Source organism: Bubalus bubalis, chromosome 4 (assembly GCF_019923935.1).
Source record: "Bubalus bubalis isolate 160015118507 breed Murrah chromosome 4, NDDB_SH_1, whole genome shotgun sequence".
NCBI lineage: Eukaryota > Metazoa > Chordata > Mammalia > Artiodactyla > Bovidae > Bubalus > Bubalus bubalis.
The window spans coordinates 70,438,183-70,453,884 of record NC_059160.1 but is presented as its reverse complement, the minus strand read 5'-3'; the positions used below and the strand labels follow the sequence as shown (position 1 = coordinate 70,453,884).

Sequence of the window (15,702 nt, the reverse complement as noted above, 5' to 3'; positions counted from 1 at the left end):
TAGGATAAGATCTGCTGAAAGCAAAGCTACAAAGTTAGATTTTTTGTAGTGATTCTTTTAAGACAACTATTAATCTGATTTTTACCTGTCTTGAATTTCTGATTTTTATTCTTTTAGAATGTAGTTGAAGTAATGGAATGTTAATTTACTCTCAGAAATGCAAAGTTCGCCTATAAATTTGGTTTTCTTTTGAATCCATGAGTAAACCATGAGTGAAAGGAACATTACCACTTTGATCTCTGTTCATGAAAGAAATATTGAGTTTTAGAAAGAGAAATTGAAGCAGGCTTCCAGAAAATGTACCTGGATCTGCCACTTCCTTGGATTTTGTAACAACAAAGATGAATATTTCACTCACAGTTAAAAGAAAAAGCTTTCAGAGTTGCACTTGCTGTTTTTCCAATAATATCTTTCCCAGAAGAATATAAACAAATGTAAAATCTCTGTGTCATATGAAGTGAAATATTGTTATTAAAATGTCTCAACTGTCTGAATGTCCAATGCACATTAAAAGTTGTCATTAGGGAACCGGTATACTTAGTTACATAATCAATAGAGTACATACCTTTCCCGAAGTCTCCCAGTTATTCCTTTCTCATCCAGAACAATTCAATGATGACAGGTAAGTAGAGGGCACATTCCTTTTCACTGAACTTTCATGTCAATTAAGACGGCTGAAAAGATGCTCTGTCTGAAAATCAATATGAAGAGTATGTTATTGCCTGGAAAACTGACACACGCTTTTTGGGCATTTAGAATTCTCAATTTTGTTTTTTGGTATAGATAGATAATATCTGATATTTGAAGGCAGAGGAGGTTTATAGTTCTGCTTGCCACCCCAACCCTTCTACTGGGTAATATGTTACAACCAGATCCTATACTGCAATACTAACAAGTATTTATTAGCAGACTGGCACAAAACAGTCAACCTGTTCTGGAAGTTAGATGAAGTCCTAGCTATTGGTTTCTTTGTTTCAAAAGCACTGTGCAAGAAAGCAACTGACAGTGACAATATTCTGGTGTCAGGACACATTGTCCTGATGTGAGAGGACAGAAATCAACCAGGGTGATGAATAAATAAACTGTTTTTGTGTTAGGCCATTAGATTTTGGTTTGCTTGTCATACTTTAGTGTACCCTGACTAATACACCACTTTACATATACAAGGGACAGTGTTTCTTCATTTAATGGAGTGGGAAGTGAAGCTTTAGAGCTTCATGAATTGCATACATAAATAAATGGGCCAAGTATGAAGGGATGTGTGTATACATGTATAATGAATATTATTATGTGTCTCTCAAATCATATACACATTTGTTTTCCCTTTGGAGTGGTATGGTTCATGGATGACACGGTGAAACTGTTCCAGAAGATATATGTGACATCTGTAGTCAATTTCAGAAATACTTGGGAGAATTAAAAAGTCTGAGTCCTATAATAGTTTCTGATTCTCTTTTTGCCATATAATCTTCAGTTCATCCCTGTGGAGCAAGAAAGTACTCTTAATTAAATACGAATAAACATTTTACTACTCAAAATATTTTGCTTCTCCTATACCATTCCATTAAACCACTTTCACTGTCATTAAAATTGAAAAATTAAAATAGACTAGATGGAAGAATAGAAAAGGTACAAACAATAATGGAAAAATCTAAGGCTTTGTGAGCCATATTTAAACAGATGGTGCTACTTTTATATCTATAAAATCCTTTCAATAGCATTTTAGTTTAAGAAGATGCTTAAGCTATAATCCTGATATTTCTTAGTGACATAATGGATTTGATCAAAATCCATTAAGATGGTGTTGCAGTAGTTAATAAGAAATAATCAGAGAAGAAGAAGACGGCATCAGAGAATGAGATTTCTGGAGGCATCACCTATACAATGGACATGAGCTTGGGCAAACTTCAGGAGATGGTGAGGGACAGGGAGGCCTGGCATGCTGTAGTCCATGGGGTAGCAGAGTTGGACATGACTGGGCGACTGAACAACAACAACAATCAGAGAAGTAGATACACTGGCGAATCCAGATTAGGTGGAAGTTCCCCTTTGTTCTTTGTATTTAAATATTTTATAACTGACTTTGATTGCAATTGCTGCTGCTGCTGCTGCATCGCTTCAGTCGTGTCCGACTCTGTGCGACCCCATAGACGGCAGCCCACCAGGCTCCCCCATCCCTGGGATTCTCCAGGCAAGAACAATGGAGTGGGTTGCCATTTCCTTCTCCAATGCATGAAAGTGAAAAGTGAAAGTGAAGTCGCTCAGTCGTGTCCAACTCTTCGCGACCCCATGGACTGCAGCCTACCAGGCTCCTCCATCCATGGGATTTTCCAGGCAAGAGTACTGGAGTGGGTTGCCATTGCCTTCTCCGGATTGTAATTAGGGATAAGATTGTAATTAGGGATATTCAAAGTACAAAGATGCACTTTGTGGATCTTACCCATTTATGTTGGCGAATGTAGGAGGCAGTTTCTGACCTGACCCTTAAGAATCCTGCTTCCTGGGAATCAAGTTCTTTGAGTGTGGACTGGACCTAGTGACTTGTTTCTAACAGAACAGAGAGACAGTGATGGGCCATCACCTCCACGATTAGATGGCAAAAGACTCTGACTTCCATCTTTCTTACCCTGTCTTGCTCCCTTACTTGCTGGCTCTGATGGGAGTCAGATGTTATGAGCTGCCATATGGAGATACACTTTTGGTGGACGTGGAGTTGAGGGAGGCCTCTGATCAATAACACGAGTGAGCTTGGAAGGAGATCCTTTCCCAGTTGAGTCTTTAAATGATAGCAGTTCAGCTAACAACCTGGCTAAGACTGTGAGTCCCAGGGCCCAGCTAAGGTGAGTCAAAATTCTTGACTCATAGAAACTGCGGCTTACTAAATGTTAATTGATTTAAGCTGAACATTTTGGGGGTAATTTGTTAAGTAGTAATATGTAACAAATACAGTGGTCAAAAATGTGGAGGGAAAGATGCAGGCTATTAAGCTAATAAAACCATATGTAGGCAAACGAAGGCTAGGATATTAAATGTAAATGAAAAATATTTTCTATAGACTGTTTTTATATAGATCAGTTGTGCTTTAAAGAGTATGTGGTGACTCTGAGGAGCATGATAAAGCAGTGTATAACTTGATGGCTTTAATTCAGAAAGAAGTCTATATCAGGAAACAAGCAAGCACATGACATGAATTTATATTGCTTATTTGTTTTGCAATACTTTGGCTGTAAGTTATATTTTCTAGGCCAAGTCAAAAAAGTCTAAATCCATAATCTTTCATGTCCATGAGGGTAAATTCTAAAAACAGATATTAATGACCATATGATTAAAATAAACTCAATAAAAATATTAGGCTTTATCATCCTTTCATAAGAAAGTAATACATGGATGGAGGAATATTTCACTTAATCATTAATCTATTGCTTTTTGATAGCAGCAACACAGCATTTGGACAGAATGACTCAGAGATGCAGATGGCATCACTGACTCTATGGACATGAGTTTGAGCAAGCTCTGGGAGTTGGTGATGGACAGGGAAGCCTGATATGCTGCAGTCTTTGGGGTCACAAAGAGTCAGACACAACTGAGTGACTGAACTGAACTGATCTCATTCTCCAGAGGTCTAATTCTTCTCACAGTGTAACTCTGATGGTTACTAATTTAAGACCATGCCTACTATATTACTTTGCACAGCTAGTGGGTATTTTTATGAATGAATAACATTTATGTGGGCTTCCCAGATGGCTCAGTGGGTGAAGAATCTGCTTGCAATGCAGGAAATGCAGACAGATGCGAGTTTGATCCCCAGGTTGGGAAGATCACCTGGAGGAGCACATGGCAACCCATTCCAGTATTCTTGCCTGGAGAATGCCCTGGACATTCTCCTGGACTACTTTCTCCTGTAGCCCACCAGTAGCCTGGTGGGGGTACAGTCCATAGAGTCACAAAGAGTCAGACACAGCTGAACATTTATGTAAAGTTATATCGTAATACGATTCTGACTTATTTGGCCCATTAAACTCCTCAACCCTATTCATAAAATTTAATCAATGACTGATTAATGTACTCAGTTGTGTATGATCATTATGACACAAATAATTGAACAGTTTGTGCCATTTAACAATTGATTTTAGGAACCTGTGAGTAATAAGCAGGATAAGACAGTTAATGGGATTAGTATCTCAGTCACTATATTGTTGGCCATTCGAGGTGTTCTAGCCTTGCTGAGATGTGGATTTCATTCCATCAAATTTTCTGAAAAAATCCCAGATCTTGGCTGCATAAGATTTCCCATGGAAATACAGCTATCAGGATCCATACACCTTGACTCTCCCTTAGTTCTTTTTACTTGGTATTTCCTGTGGTGCCTGACCTGAAAGATCTGTGGATAGTAACAATTTACTTTAGTCAATGACCCAACGTTTGCCAATAGGAACCTTGTATTTCCCAAACATGCTAGATATAAGACTTGTACTATATTTCAATTGGAGGAAAGGGGAAAACAAAAGTAGCATATTCTTGGCAGCATGCGACTATCATGACATTGCTGAGCCCACTTTTCATCTATATGCCAGGGCAAAATACAGCATTCTCTGAGAAGATGCATCCACTTTGTGCCCTCACTGGTATTATCACTGGAGATCTAGATCCCGGATGAAATGGTGAACTTGTCACAAAGCCTGCACTTCATGTGACTTACAAACCTGGCACATCTCTGCCTGTGTCTGAGAGTAAAGAGTTTGATGAGGTTATCAGGAGGATGCTATTAGCACTTATAGGAAATGAAAGCTGCTGCTGCTGCTGCTAAGTCTCTTCAGTCGTGTCCAACTCTGTGTGACCCCATAGACGGCAGCGCACCAGGCTCCCCTGTTCCTGGGATTCTCCAGGCAAGAACACTGGAGTGGGTTGCCATTTCCTTCTCCAATGCATGAAAGTGAAAAGTCAAAGTGAAGTCGCTCATTTGTGTGTGACTCTTAGCAACCACATGGACTGCAGCCTACCAGGCTCCTCCGTCCATGGGATTTTCCAGGCAAGAATACTGGAGTGGGGTGCCATTGCCTTCTCCAGTAGGAAATGAAAGCAGAGAGGCCCAAATACATGACTTTGTTCACAATATTCCTCTTGCCTACAATCCTATGTTTTCTAAAAGTACTATCAGGGAAGTAGCATCTTTTGGAAATGGCAAAGAACTGGGAGTTAGATGTAGGTCAAATTCATGATATGTCAATTACCAGTATTACGACCTCTGGCAAATTACCAGATGTCAATAGGTCTAAATTTTCTCATTTGCAAAAGAGTAATAATTATACATACATCATAGGATTGGCATCAGACTCAAATTTTTTATCTACTACAGTGCTTAATGTGTATTAAGTGTGCAATGAATGTTAGTTTTTCTATAGACTGGCTCGCCTTATGAAACTGCTGACTGTGCTTGGCTCATAATAGTCATTAGCAACTACAAAATGTGTTAAAATCTACTTTCTTATTGGCTGCAGCAGAAGGATCAGAATCTGAGAAATGTGCCTGTCACAGATAAAAACTGGCAGAGGTCAGACTCAGATAAAAACTGGCAGAGGTGGGACTTAGAAGCCCATTGTTGGCTCCAAATTCCGCATTTTTACCACAAGAAAATATATTCAGAAATATGTATTCTGAAGTATATTCCTCTTCTAAATTACTATGGGGTATTATTTTTCTACTTATTCGATACTTATTATCCATTGTTTTACATAGTAATTTCTTTTTAAGGATCTATGTTTGGTTTCCCCAGTGCATTTGGAATAGTCACCATGCTTTATGAATCTCTGTAGCCTATACAATCTCCTAACTTAGTACCTGCTCTAAGAAAACATTCATTAAAATTGGATTGACGTATCAGCGAGGGCTTTTTGGTTGTAAACAGAAGTGGATGATTCTGGCTAATCTGAACAAGGAGGAATCTACTGAAAGGCTCACATAACTTATAGGCAGTTGAGAAGCTGAGCTGGAAACAGGTTCACCCAAGGCTGCTCTGCAGCTGGAAGCACAATACTGGCTTATTACAGGAAAGGTGTAGTTGGGATTCTGCAACTTGGGGAAAAATCAAATGTGAACCATTTTCAGTTTCTATGTCACCCCACTCAGGGATCATATTTCAGGGAGAAAGTCTCTGAATGGTCCATCTTGGTACGTGAGTCTGTCTCTTGTCCAGGGGAAGTTAGGGCACCTAGTTACAGTCCCCCAAGGCCATATACAATGGGGGAGTGTGAATTCCTTAAAAAGAAATTTGGGCATTGTTAGAAAGGAAAAATAAGTACTGCAAAATCATTCTTCAGCCCTCAAAAACATATCAACAGTCCACCACAATTGATTAGTTGAATTATTTTAAAAAGTCTTGCTAGTTGGTTTCAATTCTGCATGGATCCAGGAAAACAGGATGTGGATGCTGGATGACCTAGATTTAATAGAGTTTAATTTAAAATATTAAAGGATGTGAAGTCCTAAACCTTTAGCTTTCATTTCCCCAGATCTTAAACCACACAAATGCATTTGGAGAATACTAAAAGCACCATTACATTTAATTTGATTGAACCTGTACTGTTATTTCAGATAATGGAGATCATTTTACATCTTAATTCCGTCACTCCTCATAATGTCTTTCTCTACCGATAATCAAAATACCTACAATTTGCTAAATGCTGTATTACAGACACTGAATAAGGTCTTTTATATTTGTTACTTGTAATCCCTAAACTGTAGGTGCTATTAGTTTCATTTTACAAATGAGAAATCAGAGGCAAAACAAGATTAAGAAAATTGCTTTAGGCCCCTCGAAATTAAACAATTCACTTCAGATTGAAATCCAGGCTCGAAATCTCAGACTTTTCTCACTAAATTATTCTGTGTTTTACTATCAGGGACTTTTATATTATAATCTAATTATTAACTGAAAAATAAATATGGTGTGTTTATAACACATTACACCATCTTGCTCCACTTATAAAATACATTTCATAGCTGAATAGAAAATAACTAAGAGAGAAACTTCCCTGGTGGTCCAGTGGTTAAGAATCCACCTTGCAATGTAGGAGAAGTGGGTTCAATCCCTGGTTGGGGAACTAAGATCCCACAAGCTGTGGGGCAATTAAGTCCAGGCACCACATCTAAAGATCCCACAGGACACAAAAAAATCTTGTGTACCACATCCAAGACCCAACATAGCCATATAAATAGATACATATTTTTAAAAAGGAAATGACTGAGAAAAAAATAGTACTCAATAGTATGAATGCGTGCTAAGTCGCTTCAGTTGTGTCCGACTCCTTGTGACCCTATGGACTGTAGCCCGCCAGGCTCCTCTGTTCATGGGATTCTCTAAGCAAGAATACTGGAGTGGGTTGCCATGCCCTCCTCTAGGAGATCTTCCTGACCTAGAGATTGAACTCGCATCTCTTATGTCTCCAGCACTGGCAGGTGGGTTCTTTACCACTAGCACCACCTGGGAAGCCCATGTAGTGATTTATTTACATGGAAAAAGTGAAAAAATAATTCTATTGTAGATTTAAATCATAAATGTTATAGGAGTAACTTAAGTGTTTTATATTTTTGTTTCAGAAAGAAAAAGACCTTTCCTTTGTATTTTTAAATTGTCTTAAAGAAACCATAAAGCTGGTACACAGATTTACACATTTGTAATTCATAATAGAATGACAGATTCCATCCAAGGTGTCTAGGCAAAAGAATTATATGCTTTATAATAGATAATTGGGGCTTCCCAGGTGACGCTAGTGGTCAAGAATCTGCCTGCTAATGCAGGAGATGAGAGAGACCTGGGTTTGATCCCTGGATTGGGAAGATCCCCTGGGGGAGAAAACGGCACTCCACGCCAGTATTCTTGCCTGGAAAATTCCATGGACAGAGGAGCCTAGTGGGTTACAGTCCGTGGGGCCGTGAAAGAGTTGGACATGACTGAGTGGGTGTGCATACATCCAGCACAATATGTAATTATATATTAACAAACCTTTCAATACAGATAGTTGACCATTTAAATCTTTACTAGAAAGAATCCTTGCATCTGAGACTCTAGACTTCCATAACCCAGCTATGTAAGAGTTAATATGCCTAGGGTTTAAAATGGGAAAAGAAAAACATTTGTCTTATATTTCTAATGAAAGAGAGCAAGTGACTTCTGCTTGATAGAGACTTAATTTCTTCAGGGGATGAGGATGCCAGTTAATGTCCCGAACATGGTTAAAAAATAATACAGCTAGCATCCTTGCCTGTTTAACCACACCCTGTTAAGCACTTTAGATAAATCATTGCTTTCAATACTCATGGCAACTAAATTGATTTTTAATTTTAAAACAACTTTAGCTAAGGTTCCTTTTGTTTTCATCTTGAAAGGCAGTACAATGAACAAGAGTGCTCAGGACAAAGGGCTTCCATAAAAGGTGGTTCATTGTATTTTTTTATACACTTAGAGGAAACTTAAAGCGGAGAAGAGAGATAAGGAAGAGGAAGCTTATGGAACTCCTTACTGATTCTTAGATGATTTTGTGATGCGAAAGAGGAAACAGACAAGCCCTGGGGCTTGAGATTGTGTTTGTGAACCTGCTCTACCTTGAGAATGATTTGCTCAAGTTTTTAAAGATTCTCATTTATATGTGTCTGGCAAGTAGAGCGATGTACTCTGGGTCCCATTTGTATGGCTCTCCACCCTGGGTGGAATTTATATGCTCCGCATCTATGAGACCTCCCCACCCATTTGCTTTGTACTCTGGGCCTTCTGCCTTAACAGATGGTTCTTATTTAGTAGTGTGTGTGTGTGTGTGTGTGTGTGTGTGTGTGTGCAGTTGCTCAGTTAAGTCCAACTCTTTGCAACCCTATGGACCATAGCCTGCCAGGCACCCCATTCATGCAATTTTCCAAGCAAGAATCCTGAAGTGGGTTGCAATTACTTCCTCCAGGGGATCTTCCCGACCCAGAGATTGAATCCGTGCCTCCTGTGTCTCCTGCATTGGCAGGCGGATTCTTTACCACTGAGCCACCTGGGAAGCCCATATATACATTTTTTTCCCTCTAGGCTCTCCCTCACCCCAACCTATAACAAACATTTTAGATTAGTGCTTTTCTTTGTCATAGTTGTATTAAGTGGTTTAGAGAAGTGAATAAACCTCCAACAGAGAAAAAAAAAAAAAAAACTATTCCCTCCGAAGAAATTAAACATGCATGTATGCATACACTGTGTGTATTCCCCAAAGGAAAAAAAAAACTTCCCATTTAATGGATCAGGAAACTTGGGAACTTGAGGTTAAGTGCATTACTCAGGCACACAGCAGACATGAAGGAACTTGGGATTTCAATCCAGGTAGAGTAGGCCTCTGATGAAGAGTATTATCCTAATGGTTTAAACAATAAACAATTTACTTACTATCAAGTAGTGAGTGAAACACACGAAGAATAGTACATAGAAAAAAAATATTCCTAGAGAAGTTTCTACTTGTATTTAGAAGTCAAACTCTCATTCCTTAGAATATATTTTGGATCCTTAAAACCACTCAAGTGAGTTAAGTCTATAAACATATTGCCAGGAAGTGTTTGGGGATAAGCGATGCCTAATTGGGTGTTTAACAATTTCTCAACAAACTCTGAAAATAAAAATAATGTGTCACATGCTGTACACTACTTGTCAAATTCTTCACGTCACTGTAGGAACATTTTTACTCTGTGATTCCTAGAAATATCCACTCACATATTTTACTGGCAGCTACAAATGATAACACATCTGGAACAGTTCTAAGAACTCTCTTAAGGGAAATAATTTTTAAAATGCAGATGCTTTTTGACTAAAATAAAAGCATAAGCCTCAAATATTTGGCTTTTAGTTTTAGATTTTATCAATACCTCTAGGAATTAGGCAAGTTTAGGCATGTTACTCTGATAAGAAACTAATTTTCTAGTGATAGAGGCAGAAATCAACAGAGGGTTCTTTCTCTCTGCTTTAATGAGTATGTCTTTACACAGGATCACCAGCTCACAAGGCACGGATAAAACAAGTAGGCTTTATGGCTTCAGCTACTCTTTCTGAGAACCAGAGGGGAAGGAAGATGAGGTACTAGTTAAAAAGGAGAGAAGTGGGCTTTGTTTCTTTTCATAGAGGGAGAATTTAGCTAATGCTAATGTGGAAGAAGAGGGCTGGATCTCTTTGGAAACTGTGAGTCTCTAAAAGAAAGTGAGATTTCACATGCTAGCAAAGTAATGCTCAAAATTCCCCAAGCTTGGTTTCAACAGTACACAAACTGAGAACTTCCAGATGTTCAAGCTGGATTTAGAAAAGGCAGAGGAACCAGAGATCAAATTGCCAACATCTGTTGCATCATAGAAAAAGCAAGAGAATTCCGGAAAATATCTACTTCTGCTTCATTGACTATGCTAAAGCCTTTGACTGTGTGGATCACAACAAACTGCGGAAAATTCTGAAAGAGATGGGAATACCAGACCACCTGACCTGCCTCCTAGGAAATCTGTATGCAGGTCAAGAGGCAACAGTTAGAATTGGACATAGAACAACGAATTGGCTCAAAATTGGGAAAGGAGTACGTCAAGGCTGTATATTGTCACCTTGTTTATTTAACTTATATGCAGAGTATATCATGCAAAATGCCAGGCTGGATGAAGCACAAGCTGGAATCAAGATTGCCAGGAGAAATATCAACCTCAGATATGCAGATGATGCTGCCCTTATGGCAGAAAGTGAAGAGGAACTAAAGAGCCTCTTGATGAGTGTGAAAGAGGAGAGTGAAACACCTGGCTTAAAACTCAACATTCAAAAAACAAAGATCAAGGTATGCAGTCCCATTACCTCAAGGCAAATAGATGGGGAAACAATGGAAACAGTGACAGACTTTATTTTTCTGGGCTCCAAAATCACTGCAGATGGTGATTGCAGCCATGAAATTAAAAGATGCTTACTCCTTGGAAGGAGAGGTATGACCAACCTAGATAGTATATTAAAAAGTAGAGACATTACTTTGCCAATAAAGGTCTGTCTAGTCAAAGGTATGGTTTATCCAGTAGTCATGTATGAATGTGAGAGTTGGACCATAAAGAAAACTGAGCGCTGAAGAATTGATGCTTTTGAAGTGTGGTGTTGGAGAAGACTCTTGAGAGTCCCTTGGACTGCAAGGAGATCCAACCAGTCCATCCTAAAGGAAATCAGTCCTGAATATTCATTGGAAGTACTGATGCTGAAGCTGAAGCTCCAATACTTTGGCCACCTGATGGGAAGAACTGACTTATTTGAAAAGACCCTAATGCTGGGAAAGATTGAGGCAGGAGGAGAAGGGGATGACAGAGGATGAGATGGTTGGATGGCATCACCAAATTGATGGACATGAGTTTGAGCAAGCTCCAGGAGTTGGTGATGGACAGGGAAGCCTGGCGTGCCGCAGTTCATGGGGTCACGAAGAGTCTGACACAACTGAGCTGCTGAAGTGAACTGAACTAGAGGGAGAATTTAGCTAATTTGATGTAGAAGATGAGGGTTGAGTCTCTTTGGAAACTGTGAGTCTCTACAGGAAAGTAAGATTTCCTAGTTGGCTTGGGAGTGTGACTTCTGTGAATGATTGAGAAGCAATGAGTGTTAGTTCAGGTATGATGTGACGTGAGCTCTGCTATCTTAGGCTCACTTGTGTGGCAGCTGCTGCTGCTGCGGCTGCTAAGTCACTTCAGTCGTGTCCGACTCTGTGTGACCCCATAGACGGAAGCCCACCAGGCTCCCTGGGATTCTCCAGGCAAGAGCACTGGAGTGGGTTGCCATTTCCTTCTCCAATGCATGAAAATGAAAAGTGAAAGTGAAGTCGCTCAGTCGCGTCTGACCCTCAGCGACCCCATGGACTGCAGCCCACCAGGCTCCTCCATCCGCGGGATTTTCCAGGCAAGAGTATTGGAGTAGGGCGCCATTGCCTACCAGGGAGGTATTCTTTTCCTGAGGGACTTGTCAGTAAATATAATTTCTGACACATATTCAGACTATCCAGACATCTGAGACCTTGGCTACTCAAGCACAGTAACAAATTTTTTAAAAATACGGCAATGAAAGGCAATCACACTCTTACAGTTCAGATATAGAATAGGTGCCTAAATTAAAACAGCTACACTATTAATTAAAATGTTTTCAGTCAGCTTGTCATCTGAGTACTTGTATATGATGACCAGGGAAGTAATGGCTAAGCACAGATTATCATTTGTTTAGGAAGATGCTGTCAGACCTCTTACAAGATGTCTCCAAGAATGCCTACCAAAACACAGCTTTGCATTACAAATAACAAAGTTATTTCACCTCATTCTGTTTACTTTACCAGTCCATTCTCTTCTTCCCTATAGCTGTTTCCTCCTATATTCAGTTGTTCAAAAATTTTTATTTTACAGTTAAGGAATTGTTGTATTTTGCCTATATAATTTTTTGTTTGTTTGTTTGTTATGTGTTTCTCACCCTTATGTCGTGAACACTTTCCATACTAATATAGTCTTTAAAAATAACTTACTGAGCTATAATTCACATACTATAAAATTTCTCTTTTAAAGGGTTCAACTCAATGATTTTATATTCGCAAGGCAGTACAGTGTTATTATCACTAATTCCAGAAGTTTCATCCCTTCATATAAATCTCATCTGCTTATTAACAATAATTCCCCATTTCTTTTTTCAGTCCCTGGAAACCACTGATCTATTTTCTCTCTCAATGAATTTGCCTAATCTGGATATTTTATGTAAGTGGAATCATTTTGTGTCTGGCTTCTTTTGCTTAGGATAGCATTTTTAAGGTTCATCCATATTGAGTTATGAATCAATACTTCATATTGATGGCTTAATATTATTCCATTGTATGGCATAATCTTTTTGAATACTATTTTTACTGACTGCCTGGAAAATCCCATGGACGGAGGAGCCTGGTAGGCTGCAGTCCATGGGGTCACTAAGAGTCGGACACGACTGAGTGACTTCACTTTCATGCATTGGAGAAGGAAATGGCAACCTACTCCAGTGTTCTTGCTTGGAGAATCCCAGGGACGGGGGAACCTGTTAGGCTGCCGTCTATGGGGTTGCACAGAGTCGGACACGACTGACGCGACTTAGCAGCAGCAACAGCAGCAGCAGTGTAACACTGGATGATAAAAATATCATTATTAATATTGTTCTATGGAAATTTTAATTGTTTCTTCTTTTTTTTTCTATTGCAGATAATGCTGGGAAGAATGACTTGTATGCAATTTCCCCTCCTAACATTTAGAATTGTTTTTAGAATATGCTCCCCAAAATGCAAATCCTGGGTAAAATATTAAGTAAAATATCAAATTGCTTCTAAATGAGTTTTGCAAACTTAAGCTCCCCATGGCAAAATATGAGCACACCTATTGCACCTTATCCTTGTAAACATTGGCTACTATAATTTGATCAAAACCTCTTTAACTGATGAGATTGAATATTTTCACTCGTTCTTAAAATTTACTTTTCTATGAATTGCCTTTTATCTGTAGGGAATCTTCTGTGGGTTTGGTTTTTGTAATTTGTATAGAACCCTAATTCTCGTTAGTTACGTTAATTGCATGTATTCTTATCTTACAATTATTTTATAATTCAGGTTTTTATTTGATTATGGGGCTTCCCTGTGGCTCAGATGGTGAAGTGTCTGCCTGCAATACAGGAGACCCAGGTTTCGATCCCTGGGTCAGGAAGATACCCTGGAGAAGGAAATGGCATCCCAGTCTAGTACTCTTGCCTGGAGAATTCCATGGACTGAGGAGCCTGGTGGGCTACAGTCCATGGAGTTGCAAAGAGTCAGACATGACTGAGCGACTTCACTTTCACTTTCTTTCACTTTTATTTGATTATAGCAAAAATATTTCTTTATTTTGATTTTTGGACATTTGTTTTGCTTAGAAAGTTCTTTTTTCCCTCAGAGGTTTGTTATATTTAACTTTAAGTATTTTGGAAATTGATTTCTGTGAATAAAATGAAGGATTAAATAAATTGTTTTTAAAATTCTTGGTCAATTATCTATATACCATTTATTGGATAAGCCTCAACCTTATTGATTTGTAATATTTCCTTCATCATTTGTTAAGTTCTTATACAATTGGGTTATCTGTTCTGTTGCATTATTCTATATGTCTGTTTTTGGGCCAAAACTATTATTGTAATTACTGCAACCTTACTTTTTAAAAATATTTACTAGTATTACTACTTAATTATTTTTAGTTTTTAAAAATGAAATTTGCTATCTTTGTTTTCTCTACTATCCTTGTATTCATCTTTCAAGTGAATTTTGGGATAATTTTTACAAGCTCTCATTTGCATAGATAGAATTTCATTAAATCTACTCTTTATTTTGGAATAAAGCTTGGAAATGTTTAATTCTTCTACCTAGGGACATGATATTCCTTTCCATTAATTTAATTAAAAATAAATCATTAGGAATTTATCATTTTCTTTACTTCTAATCTCTAGTCCTATAATTTATTTCAGTGTTAGGCACTGAAACATTTAAGGGTGGATAAAAGCTGGAGAGACATTATCTCTCTTTTCTCATCCCAAGTCTATCATGAAAAGAATTTACTTAGATCCCTACCTGACAAGATTAAACAACAGAAATTCTCTACTCAGAAAACATGATAGAGATTAGTGGTACTTCTTCCTTATGAAATGTTGTATTCAATAAAATACTTACTGAACATCTGTTTTGTGGATAGCACAGTGTTAAGTTATATGGAGAAAACATTGAAGGTGTCTACCCTCAAGAAGCTTACACCATGGATGAGGAGATGGGACTTAACATACATGGAAAACTCGATAATGGAAAGGCAGCCCTGAAAAGCTCATATAACGGTAAGTAATTAATGAGAGACAGAGAGAGAGAGAGGGAGATTAAGAGATTTCCACAGGTACAGGTGGCCTGGCCTGGAAGACTTTTTGGTGGATAGTGGATATGATTTGAGACTTAAATGAGAGTAAAATAAGAATGGGAAGAAAACTGTAAGGAGGATATTCTTCAGAGAAAGAATTACAAAAACTCATAGAATGATGGAATATATCTAGCATTTTCTGCAAGGGAGACATGAAAGATATGAATGTAAAGTCAAATTGTGGAGGATTAGTAGGCCAGGCTGGGCTAGGCCAGGCTAAACAGTCTTTTGGACTCTATGGGAGAGGATGAGGGTGGGATGATTTGGGAGAATGGCATTGAAACATGTATATTATCATATGTGAAATGAATCTCCAGTCCAGGTTGAATGCAGGATACAGGATGCTCGGGGCTGGTGCACTGGGATGCCCCAGAGGGATGGGATGGGGAGGGAGGTGGTAGGGGGGTTCAGGATGGGGAACACATGTATACGCATGGTGGATCCATGTCAATGTATGACGAAACCAATACAATATTGTAAAGTAATTAGTCTCCAATTAAAATAAATAAATTTATATTAAAAAAAGAAAAACAAAACAAACAAAAAAAAAAAACAAAAAAATAAAGAGCATAAACTTTATTCTAAATGCAATTGGAAACTACTGAAGACTTTTGAGAAGTGCAGGACATGGGAGAATTTTTAATGAAAACTAAAAGCAGGAAGATACTTTAGGAGGCTTTAGTGATAATCCTGGGATAAAAGTGGGCCTTATAAGGAAGGTAATATAAAAACAGAAAGTAGGATCACTTTGAAAAG

At 38.4% G+C, this 15,702-nt stretch overlaps 1 long non-coding RNA gene across 2 annotated transcripts in view; it reads right to left on the bottom strand.

Moving 5' to 3' along the window:
- Positions 1–571: 571 nt before the first annotated feature.
- Positions 572–15,702, bottom strand: part of LOC123333265 — a 180,167-nt gene continuing 165,036 nt past the window's right edge. For both annotated transcript variants that reach the window (XR_006550522.2, XR_006550520.2), the window contains exon 4: positions 572–691. This is a non-coding gene — a long non-coding RNA (uncharacterized LOC123333265). The remainder of the gene's footprint in view (positions 692–15,702) is intronic.